At 48.7% G+C, this 12,681-nt stretch overlaps 1 protein-coding gene across 6 annotated transcripts in view; it reads right to left on the bottom strand.

The window, feature by feature from the left end:
- Window positions 1–11,058, bottom strand: part of ANKRD11 (ankyrin repeat domain 11) — a 119,188-nt gene extending 108,130 nt beyond the window's left edge. For all 6 annotated transcript variants that reach the window (XM_025268539.2, XM_025268547.2, XM_025268541.2 and 3 more), the window contains exon 1: window positions 10,779–11,058. The gene's annotated coding sequence lies outside the window, so the exon portion shown is untranslated. The remainder of the gene's footprint in view (window positions 1–10,778) is intronic.
- Window positions 11,059–12,681: the final 1,623 nt, after the last annotated feature.

Here is a 12,681-nt window from a genome sequence, read left to right on the forward strand (position 1 = left end):
AATGAGGGCTTACTTCTCTGAACTACAGGCTAGGTTTCCAAGTCAAAATGGAAATTCATTTAATTCAAGGGGGAAAAGTCTCGTGAGCAAAGTCTCATCTGTGTGACTCAGCTCTAACTCTTACAGGTGACTAGCTGTATTTTCAGCAGGAATGTAGCCACTAACGAGTCATCTGCATGAGAAGTTCAGAAGGTAAGGACGTGGGTCCTAGCCAGCTCTCAGGTCACTGCCCTGTAAACACCCAGACACCCGGCCACGCAGGAAATAAACTTGCCAACATTAATCTGTTTGCTACAAATCTCTTCGCCTCCTTTAGAGCCCCACAACCCACTTCCAGCCTCCACCGAGAAGACAGAAGCTGCCATTTCCAAGCTCGCAAAGCTTGGCCCCTTAGCACAGACACCTGGCACCCCTGCAGCTGGTATTTGCTGCTGTGAGGACTTCAGCCTGCAAGTAGCTCAGTAAGAACAGAGGCTATGGACGGGGCTGGGGGGAGCACAGACTGCTTCCTTAGCTTAAAACCAACAACCCAAACATGGACTTCAGCCCCACTTGCAAACACTTGGAAACCAAGTAGCCTTTGCCTGTTTAGGAGCTTTTATAAATGAGGTTTAACAAATACCCGCTTACAGGTGTCAGTAGAGCAAGTCACCAGCACGGTGTGCAGCTGCAGTGACACCAAGGCTGCAGCAGCTCGTGTGGCCTCGAGTCTCCAAGGACATTTACATCTTAAAATCACAGGATATTCCTTTCCTGTCTGCATTTTTGGTTTTTTTCAAGTTATTTTTATAGAACCCTCTTCGCTGAAAGCCCAACCCTCAAAAGCAGCCCTGGATAAACAAAGAAATAGTGCCAAGCCTGCCTCAGGGAGGGCGAGAAAAGGCCAGAGGGCACCAGCCGCCTGAGCCCCTGCCCACCCCAGCCCCACTTCTGTGCTGCTGCGCAGTCATCATCCCTGCAGTTAGTTCGGAAGACGAGCTCTCTCCCTCCAGGGAGCAGCAGCTGTCAGCCGGCAGAGGTGAGATGTTCTACTGTCATGGAGGGGTGGTGACATGGGGACCTGGCAGAGCAGGGAGAGCGTGAGTGAGAATGAACACAAAGCCAAGCACCTCGCAGCTGAGCAGCCCAAAACGTCCACTTCTGCCTCTGCAATGAGACTGCGAGCAATTCAGGGCCCTGCCAGAAACAGTACAGCCTACAGAGACCATCCCCCGCTGAAGGCCAGCAGCCAGACGCCCTGAGTGTCACTGCTGCCCCGCCCACGGTCAGACCAAAGGACGAAGTCCTTGTGACACGGCACATGACCAGCGTGCGGTGACAGAGCAGGACAGAGGCTCTGTTCTGATGGCGTGAAGCCAACCAACCGCGCCTACTCTCACGCAAGCAGGCCCCCACGCAGCCTCAAAGCACACGAGCTCCAAGCAGAACACTGAGGCTCTCCTGCCAGGTGCCACTCCTTTCACAGCCGAGAGCCTTTTAACATCGATCTTCTGGGCAAACACTGGCTAAGCATCTAATCCTATGTGCATAACATGTGCACAGAACTATGAGAGACACAAAGCAGACAGCATCCAAGAGAAGCCTAAGATAGGGCGGTCTTTCTCCTCTGGATACATCCACCACCTCCACCGCAGGCTGCTTCTCCAGCTCCTACTACTCAGAGCTACTCTGAGGACCCAGAGCTACTCTGCTGGGCCTACAGTTGAATGTATGGGACAAAAGAGGTGTTTGAGCCAATCGCAGGCTCCTGGGGAGTGGCCCACTCCTCCCTGCAGTGGGGCAAGCACCAGAGACGGGACACCTGGGTCTGTCACAGCTCCACAGGCAGGGCACCTTCCATAAAACTGGTCATCCCTCTCAATCGACCCTCAAGTATGTACAACAACACTTGTCAGGAAACACCATCCTGCCCACACAGCCCACTTTCAAGGTTTCCTGGACGCTCTGAGGACCGCTTTATGATGGGAGGCCCTCCCTGTCCCCTGAGTGGCCTCTGGCCAGGATCCAGCAGACATATTTCATTCCTGGGTCACTTTCCCAGGACAGCATCTCTGCCATGTATGTAAACTCAGGCATCATTCCTACAGCAAAATCTCAACCCTGTCATCTATCTCTTCCTGGTCGTCATCATATACTTTTCCCCATAAAATGGTGTTCCCACTTTCCCTAACAGTGTCTCTTCCACTGAGACCTTTTTTTTTTTTTTTTTTTTTTTTTTTTTTTCCCACTGAGACCTTTTTAAACCCGATATTCATCCCAAAGCAAAGGACAACAGGGGGACAAGAACAGCCAGAAGATGAGGCAGGGCCTCTCATGAGCAGTGGCCACCTGGCCACTCTCCCTCCGCCCGAGCCCTAGATGCTGCCTTCTCCTGGCCCCAGATCCAGGCACGGGGCGCTCACTGCCAAGCCTTCTGCCCACCACGCACTGGCGTTCCTCTAGCCTCTCTGACACCACCCACTCCATGTGTGGTCTCCGCCTCCCCATCCCCATCAGCAGGGCCCTCATCCCCAGAACACACACTCAGACCGCGCTCTGCTTTCCTGGCTTCGGCTGCTACTGGCTTCTGCATGGGCTCCAGGCCGTCCTCACGTTACCACCTGTCCTGCGTGCCTTTGTCCAGAGCCTTCTGACTCTGCTGCTGCCCCTGCTCTGCGCACCAGAGCGCCTCCTCCAGCACACCTCCCAGAGCTCGCAGTGCCCTGGCCCCCGCGGGCAGCTCCGGCCCCACATCCTCCTTCCTCTCCCTGCATCCACCACGCAGTCCTGCACACAGTGAGCAGCCAATGAACATCTGACTACATCAGTGGAACGTGGGGAAAGCTGTCTGTCCAGTCTCAGAGGCCCCTCCCTAAGACGTGTACTCACCCCAGTTCCCAACTGTCCTCCCAATACACAGCAGGCCACATTCAGAAAAACCAGAAGTCAGCTACACAACTGCTGATACACAGTGGCTTTACACAGTGCCAAATGGGTGAATGGTTACAACGACAGAAAAAACAAAGACAGTACTCTTCACAACTGCCAAGGTCATGAAAAACAAGGAAAGCCTGGAAAACTGTTACAGACAGGAGGAGACTAAGGAGACATGCAACTAAATGCCATGTGGGATCCTGGAGAAGGAAAAGGACATTAGTGGGAAGTGAGTGAAATCTAAATGCATCAGGGGTTGAATTAACAGCATAACGTATCACTGCTAATTTCTCAGCTTTGCCAACCTTAACATTGCTATGTAAGATATTAATAATAGAGGACCTGAATAAAGAATATAATGCAACTCTCTATTATTTTTGCAACTTTTCTGTATATCTAAAATTATTCCAAAAAAGAAAGTTTATTTAAAACAAAACCTTGAGACTTCCCAACAGTCCAGTGGTTAAGACCACGCTTTCACTGCAAGGGGGCACACACTGGATCCCTGGTCAGGAAACTAAAATACTGCATGCCAAGTGATGCAGCCAAAAAAATAATAAGACATTTAATTTTTTAAATGAAATTAAAATTTTTAAATAAAATTTTAAAATAAAGCAGTGTGCACATACAAAATGTGCATTTCACCATACCCTGTCAATGCCAAACTACACTAGGTGACGGATGGTACTGCGTCCTCCAGGAATCAAGAGAGCTCTGACGAACCGAGGCCGAGTGCCAGAGCCTACTGCACACTGACCTGACCCAACCTCACCTGTAAGGACAGCATCTAAGGACGCCAAGCCTAGTGCGGTCAGCAGAGTAACTCCCCCAGAGAGGTCCACATCCTGATCCCTGGCACCTCTAGACATCTCAGGCTAGTAATCAGCAGACAGGGGACTGACTACCATGGATGATTCTGGTGAGCCCAACATAATCACAGGGGTCTTTAAAAGTCGAAGACGGAGGCAGAAGAGAGTCAAAGGAGGACGTGACTTTGGAATAAGGTCAGAGAGATGCAAGGTTGCCAGCTTTAAAGACGGAGGAAGGGCCCACGTGAAGAGCCTCCAAAAGATGAAGAGGCAAGGAAATGAAGTCTCCCTGGAACTGGCAGAAGGAACCAGCCCTGGTCATTTGTTAACACAGTCACAGAAAATAAGCAGTGACAGCACTGCAACGGAAAACTCACAAGCGCTTCTCCAAACCCTTAGACCACGTTTCCCCCCTGCACAGCCGCCTGAGTCAGCCCCCACCCCTCCACCTCCCTTCCGGGTCCCACCTCCCTCCACCCAACAGACTTGAAGGCTTAGAAGAAAAACATCAAGGAAAAGGAGATGCGATAGGTTAAATTCTAAGAGATTTTTCTCCCCAACTTTCTAAAATTTCACTATGTCATTAAATAACTTTTTTTTAAAGATTAGTTATTGCTTAAACATAATCTTTAAAAAGTCAGTCATCTGATGAGAACCCAGATTCAGCAGAATCAGATCTAATCACTTTACCAAAGAAAAACAAAGTTCACATGTACCTCATTAAGGTCATAACTGCTGAAATCACTCAGGATATGAGTGAAAGCACATGTTACTTTTCTAAGTTTCATACTAAATGATAAGACACTTCAAAGATCACCTTTCCCAAGTATTAGGGAAAAAATCTCCCCATAAGAAAACACTCTGAGTTTAAGCATATTTCATATATTAACCTCTAAACTCAAAAACTTCAAATTCTACATGGACTCTTCTAAAGATAATGGAAATATCTATGTAGGTAAGCTAAAGTTAAATATATTAGGAGCCAATCATACAACTCTGGCAAAGAAAGAATTCACAAAGTCTAGAAATTCCTTGAAAACATAATCACCTTGAGGGCTACAATTTCCAACCCCTAAGGCAATCCAAAAGGACAGGATTTCTTATAAAATGTTCTGCAAATCCTTTAATTAGTCAGGCGTTTTAGTAATTTTTTTTTTTAGTTAATTCCTTCAAGAGTGGTGTCTTGGGGTTTTGTTGAGTTTTTATTTTTACTTCCTGTTTTACAGGATGTAAAACCACATTTAGAAACACACTAGCAAGGCTTAATTTCTTAAGAGTAATAAGGTTCTCCATTGTATTTCTCATGCTCTCTGTTTTAGGTAAGTTTACACAATATAGCCATAATATCTTCAAGTCTACATTTTCACCCTGAATTAAATGAAAGTTTTATTTTGCTGGATATGAATGAAGTAAAAAAGAAAAAACAAAAACACTGTAACTTTAGCCCAAACCTTATGAACCAAGCACCTTCCCGCAATGTCCTCATTATTTAGAAACGTTCATTATTCCAGCACATTCACATTCTGGGTCTGAAGACGACCACTGGAAGGGGAAGAGGACGGGACACTCTACTGACGAGCTGAGGACAATCTACTTGCTGCATTTTAGATGAAAAATAATCTCTGATATCAGAAAGTTATTAGGCATTTACAAATTAAATTTCAATCCCAGCCCTTCTTAAAGGTCACCTTTTTTAGCTGAACAAGTGGCTGGAGAAGGAAGGATTTTATGAATTTTAGTTAACCTTGACCAAAAAAACACTTCTTTTTCAATCTAAGTGATCAAAAATGTTTTTAGTTGAGAAAAGGCCAACGTTATGTCATGATGAGGTGCACACTGGTTTCTTTACAAGTGGAAAAAGAACACCTACAGATTTTTAGGATAATAAATAATTCACTGCACAGATGCCAAGGGCAGGACTGGACATGCGGGTCTCGCCCAGCCAGCAGGCACTCTGTAACTCAGACAGCACTGCTCACCTCGATCCTGGCTGGGGTGGGCTTCCCAGAAGCCGTACCCCTACAACAGGACTTTCAGTCATTTCAGCCCTTGAAATATCTGAGCTATATTAATAAGCCAGACTTCTTGTATTTTTACACTGAAAACCCCCTTAACTGTTTACTCAAAGGATCATAGTTGGAACGGATGGTTTTCTCAAGTTCTAGAATGATGTCTTTAGTTTCAAAAACAACCAATCCCCCTCACCTAAAATGTTAAAACCACACAAACCTAAACCTACTGTTATCTAAACCAAGAACTCAAGTCTTTATCACCCAAATTATGTCCACAATTCGGGTTTTCAATAACAACCTTTTCCCAAGTACATAACAGGTTCATTTTTTAAACTTTAGAAAACATAAACCACACACAACCCTATTTTCGTGAACTTCTCCCCAAAGAGATTTTTTTTTTTTCCATTAAAATACCAAAACTGAGCAGGGGGATAAGGGATAACGTAAAGGGGGCTGCCTCCATTCTGGAGAATGTATATTGCTTTGGCCTTTTTTATTACAACTGCTCAGGAAGTTAAAAACTAAATCAAAAAACGCTAAACCTTTCAAGGGACTCCACTATGACACTAACCCACTGTTGACACGACACACGACCAGCACCAGCAGCAAAATACACCTGGCCAGCCTGACTGTGGCCCCAACACAGCAGTCCTACCAAAACTGCTTTCACAGAGAACATTCTTCTTCTTCCACAAAGAGAACCCGCCTTCAATTATGGACATTTTCTTTTGTCTCTTGTTTTGTGCCAACTGTAAAAGCCATGCTCAACACCTTCCTCTAAATTGTAAAGGTAAACTTGTAATGATAACAAATGGGAAAACAGCTAAAATGTACATAGTATAATTTCTAGTCAGTCAAATAAATGTTCATAATCCTAAGTTTATCCTTTCAAAATTACTCAAATACTTCCATACACAGTCTTTGAACAGTTCAACAAATACTTCTTGAGGCAATTCTATGACCATGGTCCTTCCTAGCCTGCAACTCTGATGACAAAGAGACCATGCCTACCTTTATTAAGCTTACAGCCCTGCTATCACGGGGCACGTACAAACCAATCACATCTGATCAACTGTCAAGTTCTACATGGCTATTACAAGGTGGGGTTATAAGAAGACTCTATGAGGAAGCATATATAACTAAGACCCAAAGGCTGAGCAGGGGTTATCTTAGAGGTTTTGGGGTGGGGGCAAGTAGTGAAGATTTGCAAAGGAGACAATAATGGATACTCAGCAAGACCCTAGTCCAGGCAGAGGGTCATCCAGGAAATGAAAGGCCAATGGAGCCAAAGCATCAGGAGTTGAAAAGACCTGGGGGGGGGGGGGGGGGGGGGGGGGCCGCGGGCCGGGGGCAGTCACACAATCAGGGTTAGACTGATTAATAATCATCTGGGACACTTTTCTTAAAAATGCTTGTAGTTCTAGCATATACATAAAACACTAAATAAATAAAACACTATTTGGCCTTCCCTGGTGGCTCAGTGGTAAAAAATCAGCCTGCCAATGCAGGAGACATGTCACCCCTGGTCCAGAGAGATCCCAAGAGCCAAGGAGCAACTAAGCCCCTGCACCACAACTACTGAGCCCACATGCCGCAACTACTGAAGTCAGGGCCCCACAACAAGAGAAGCCAATGCAATGGGAAGTGCTTGAACTGCAACTGGAGAAAAAGTCCACATAGCAATGAAGGCCCAGAACAGTCATATATTAAAAAAAAAAAACCTATTTGGTCCAAAGGTGAATTTGAAGAAAATTTTAAATATGGAGAGGGAAGAATGGGAGTTAAGAAAAGCACAGAAGAATGCTAACAAAAACATATATTTATGTACACAGCTGAGCCTGACTCTGGCTTAAAAGATATCAAGAATTACATCCACCAAACAACAACAACAAAACCACTTGGAATAGAAACATCTCTATCAGAATTAACAAAGTAGATGTTAAAGTGGATCCTTTCCTAAGCCTTTTTAAAAAGGCTTTCTAACTGCCTGCATTCCAGGTGCCGGGGATTGACCTCTTTTTTTTTTTCTGTATAGCTTTAAGATAAAACTGGAAAAGTTGAACTGCAAAGAAATTCCATTTGAAATTCAAATTAAGAGAACACATATGAAAACATTTCAAGACAGTTTAACTTTCAGTTATTTGTGTTCACTTATTTTTTGCGTTAGGTTTACCAAATGGCCGAGCTCGATCCCCACAGAGCACTGACTGAACAATAGTGAACTGACCTGGTGCGCGGCCAGCCGAGCCGTGCAGCTTCAGTCTCACTATTGACTCGTGAGTATCTTGCTATTAAAGGAAGTTCATCCATTACACTTTCATTTGAGACATGAAGGGACTTACACAGGATAATGGACAGATCAAAACACTTATTTTGGCAACAAATGACGATTATGCCCTGAACCGGCATTTACTGACACTCTCTAATTATGTTATTTAATTGATGATGGGCTCAATGCCACCCTATGCAAAGTAACTCCTCTCTCATACTGGATGAAATGGAACCTTACTATGTCAAATGTACTTAAAAACTCAAGGATCACAAAGCATCTTGACAAATACTCTTCAATACAAATACCATAGTTTCTTTAAGTCTATGTGTAGAAAGTTCTACTTGCCACTGTATCAACACTGTAATTAGAGCTGAGATGACAGCCACTGGTCCCAAGCAGCCCATCTGGTTTGGAGAGATGAAAGGCCTGCTGTGCGGTGTGATTATCACGGCCAGGCCCGCAGCACACCCAGAGAAAAACATCCAAGAGTGGCAACCCAGAAGCACAACTGCAAAGGAGGAATTCACGATTACATGACACCTTTAAAAACAAACTTCTGGTAAATCCTGTTATGCACATTTTCCCACAATTAAAAAAAAAAACAACTTAGAAGAAAAAGACCTTTTCCAAGTTCCAAATCTGGGTCAAATTTGGCACTATCTTTGGGCAGCTTTTTAACTAACTCAGGAGGCACGCACAAAGAACAGAGGAAAATGTCACAGCAACTTGGTCTTTGTTTCCTCTGTCCAGAGAGCCAGCCTATCAAAGGCGAGCCTGCTCCTGAGCGTGACACCACAGAGGGCGGACAACAGCTGAATGGAGGGCGGGGGACCAAGGGTCACAATCTAGGTTGAGCAAGATGTGTTCCCTTTTTCTTCTCTAACGACAGTTTCAAAGTAATACCAGAGTACTTGTGCAATCATCCTCAAAAGACACAAACAGAACTCAGGTCCTCCAGGATGGCAACACTGAGGAAGAGCAATCAAGGTCCTCCAGAGAGCAAATGCCGTCTCAGGGTCTCTGATTTAGAACTATCCAAGTTATGCCATTGACTGGGTCTGCAGGAACCAAAAATAGTAACTGTTTCAATGGCACTTTTTCCACAAGCAGAATCATCTTACATCTTTTGGCTAAGAGCATTTCATCACCACCCCCCACCACCACCAAAGGATCAGAAGTCTTAAGTTTTGCAATTCAACAACTGCATACACTCTCACTCCTCAGTGGAGAAGGAATGTGAAGGATATTGCGCAAGTCACTTCAGAAGACCCTCTCACCATAAAAAGTCTGAAATTTGACTATGGAGAAATTCTTGCAAACGAATATAAAGCTTCTCAAAGCCTACAGAAACCATGAAACCTAAGCCTGTTGCATCTGAACTGCTAGAAAGAAAATGGTTCTGAGAGCACGGAGCCCTCTTAGGCCAGCTTAATCTTCCAAAAGCCTCTTCCAAAACTCTTCGGAAGTTGGGATAGGAAACACAACAGAAGCAGAAAAGCTTGACAGGACACCACGAAAAGAGCAGCCCCCAAGAAAAATTAAGACTCCCCGCAAAATGCCAACGATACAAGACTCAACACAATCCCTCTTTGAGAGGGGACTGAAACCATGTGGCAGGGCCAACCCTACATACACACTCACACATACACACTCACACATACACATACACACACACACACACACACACACACTCTCACAGCTACCGCCCTGCCAGGGGATGATGAAATGAGGAACGGAAATTAACATTTCAGGCAACGTCTCACATTGTTCCTTGAGGCCAAGGGCTGCTGCTGGTGCAGCCGCCGCCGCCGCTTCCCTCCCACCCGCCCCCAGTCCCGCCTACCCTCCCCCCGAAACACCCCCGCGCCGCTGCCCCGCATTCCTGCCCCTCCGCGGGCCCACGCGCCTCCCGCGGCCCCAGCGCCCCCTCTCCCTCCAGGGCCCCGGCTCTCCCGCCCCCTCCGGCTTGGAGACCGAAGCCGCCTGCTCCCATTTCAAAACAGCGATAATAATAGGGACGCTGGGAATAACAACTACAGCCCACACCACGAATACGCCCCTCCCGCGGGTCAGAGGTCGGCGCCCCGCTCTCCAGGTGCCCAGGGCCCTCCGCAGCTCTGGGCCGGCCTTTCAAGGTTGCCTGGGCCCCCCAGGCCCGCCTGGAACGCCCAACGGCCCCCCATCTGCCCCTCGCGCTGCCCCGGGACCCCCAGGTCCCCAGGCCCAGCCGAAGCGCCCCGTCGGTCCCTCGGGCTTCGCAGGCTCACCCAGAGCCCACCCTCAGCCGCCTACGGCCCCCCCCTCAGGCCTGCCCCGAACCCCTGTCGGCTCCTCAGAACCCCTGAAGACCCCCGTCGGCTCCTGCCCGCCCACAGTCCATCCTCTACCCCTCAAGGCTGCCCAGGACTCCTGTAGCCACCCCCCCCCCAACCAAGGCTCCAGGCCCGCCAAGAGCCCCTCGTCGGCCCTCTGGGCCCACCCCGAGACCACCCTAGCCCTCGCCTGCCCCTAAGGTCAGCCTGGAGCGCCTCGTCGGTCCCCGACCCCCAAGTCCGCCCGAAGACCACCGTCGACCCGCCGGCTGCCTCCCATAGGCCCACCTGAATCCCCGCACAAGTCCGCCCGGAGACCCAGAGCGCCGTCACCACTGCCCCGGACCCTGGACCCCAGGCCCGCAGGAGCCCGCCGCTCTGCTCCGCCCGGCGCGCAAGGCCTGCAGGCCGCGAGGCCGCCCCACGCCCGTCCCGATCCCTGCGCGGCCGCGGCTCTCACCGGCTCCGGCTCCGACTCCGGCTCTGGCCCGCGGCTCAGCGGCGGCGCGCGGGCGAGGCCATGCAGCCCCGGCCCGTCACCGGCCCGCGGCCCGAGCGGGAAGGCGGCGCGGGCTCCGAGCGCCGGCGAGGCAGGCGCAGACGAGCCCGCCCTCGGGCGGCGCCGCGGCAGTCTGGCTCTCACTGAGGGGGCGTCGGGCCGCGCGCTCGGCGGCGCCTCCCCGCTTGGGGCCCTCGCTCCATCGCGCTCCGGCTCGGGCGGCCTCTGGCTCCGGGACCCGGCGGCGGCTGCGGCGGCGCCGGCAGCATGAGACGTTACCTCCCATTGGCCCGCCGTATCCGCCACCACCATTGGTCCGCCGAATTCGGGCACAGGGCTGCTTACGTCACGGCGTCGGGAAGGAAGTGCGCATGGGACCAAGGGAGACGGCGAGATTGACAGTTTGTAGGACGGGCTGTGGCGGGACCAGAAGGACGTCAGGGGTCGGATTGGACAAGGTCGTGCGCCCAGGCGCAAGAGTCGCCGAGGTAGCGAGAAGCTGGATTGGCTACGTGTTTCGCACAGGGGGCGGGCCTTTTGGCCTCGAACATGACGATTGGCCTTTCCAAGTGCCGGAAGCGGCGAAGGGAACGGTCGGGAAAGGGTCTGGGCGGAAGGCGGTAGAAGGCGCGGTGTCGCGGAACGCACACTGGTAGGGAGGCGCGCCCGCGAGTTCAGGGCCGGGTAGGGGCAGTTGGTGCTCTGTCAGCTCACATCCAGACCATTCTGCTCTGGTTGCACCTGCCGCTCGCACAGGGACGCTTGACCACCGTCCACCGACCGAGTCGCCTCTCACATCTGCTTTTTTAAAGGAAACGAAGATCCTTCCAGCCGCGCGGCGGGGCCAAAGAGAAAAACACTGACTTCAACCAAATAGGGAATTAAAATTAGGAAATATGAATAAGGAGGCAGTTTGCCTAGAAGTAATCTGAGAACATACTAAAGCGAAAACAAAGTGAAGTTCCACAGAAGCAGAAGCTATGGATAAAAATATACAGTAGCGAAAAGAAGTGCAGAGAAAAGGAAAGAATGAAACCTTTGAACAGATTAATTCACAAATGTTTACTGAGTGTCTCTTACCAGCCAGGCACTAAATCAGGCACTGGAAACGAACTGAAACAGCAACTCTATCTACCAGCATGTGGTTTCTCACCATGGAAGGAAGACACACCTTCGTTGAATACAAGTACCTAATTACAGGCTGTGATAAGTGCTTTGAAAGAAAAGTATAGGGAGTTATGAAGGAATACTGAGTGAAAATCAGGTCTAGTCTGAGCAGTGGCTTGACACTTAAGGTGCTGCCAGAAGGCTGAAGAAGAAGTATGAGTAAGACGTGGTGGAGAATATCCAGTAAGGTGGCTTCTAGCCACATGTGACAAGCACTAGAAATGTGGCAAGTCCAGGTTGACATGTGCTGTGAATATAAAATATCGGGTTTCAAAGGTGTGGTGTGAAGAAAAGAATGTAAAATGTAAAAAAGTAAATCTTTGTATTTTTTACATGTGTGTGTGCTTAGTCACTCCCCCTTTGCAACCCTATGAACTGTAGCCCACCAGGCTCCTCAATCCATGGGATTCTCCAGGCAAGAATACTGCAATGAGTTGCCATGCCATGCCCTGCTCCAAAGGATCTTCCCAACCTAGGGATAGAACCCACATCTCCTGCATTACAGGCAGATTCTTTGAACAACCAGGGAAGCCCTACTACATGTGAAAATGATAGTGTTTGGGACAATTGCATTAAAATATAGTGTTAAAATTAATTAAATCTTCTTTTTTCTTTTTAATTGTAGCCACTTGGGAATTTTAAATGACATCCTGGCTGCATTCCACTTCTGTTGGACCACCCTGGGCAAAGGGGCAGC

Source organism: Bubalus bubalis, chromosome 18, assembly GCF_019923935.1.
Source record: "Bubalus bubalis isolate 160015118507 breed Murrah chromosome 18, NDDB_SH_1, whole genome shotgun sequence".
Lineage (NCBI taxonomy): Eukaryota > Metazoa > Chordata > Mammalia > Artiodactyla > Bovidae > Bubalus > Bubalus bubalis.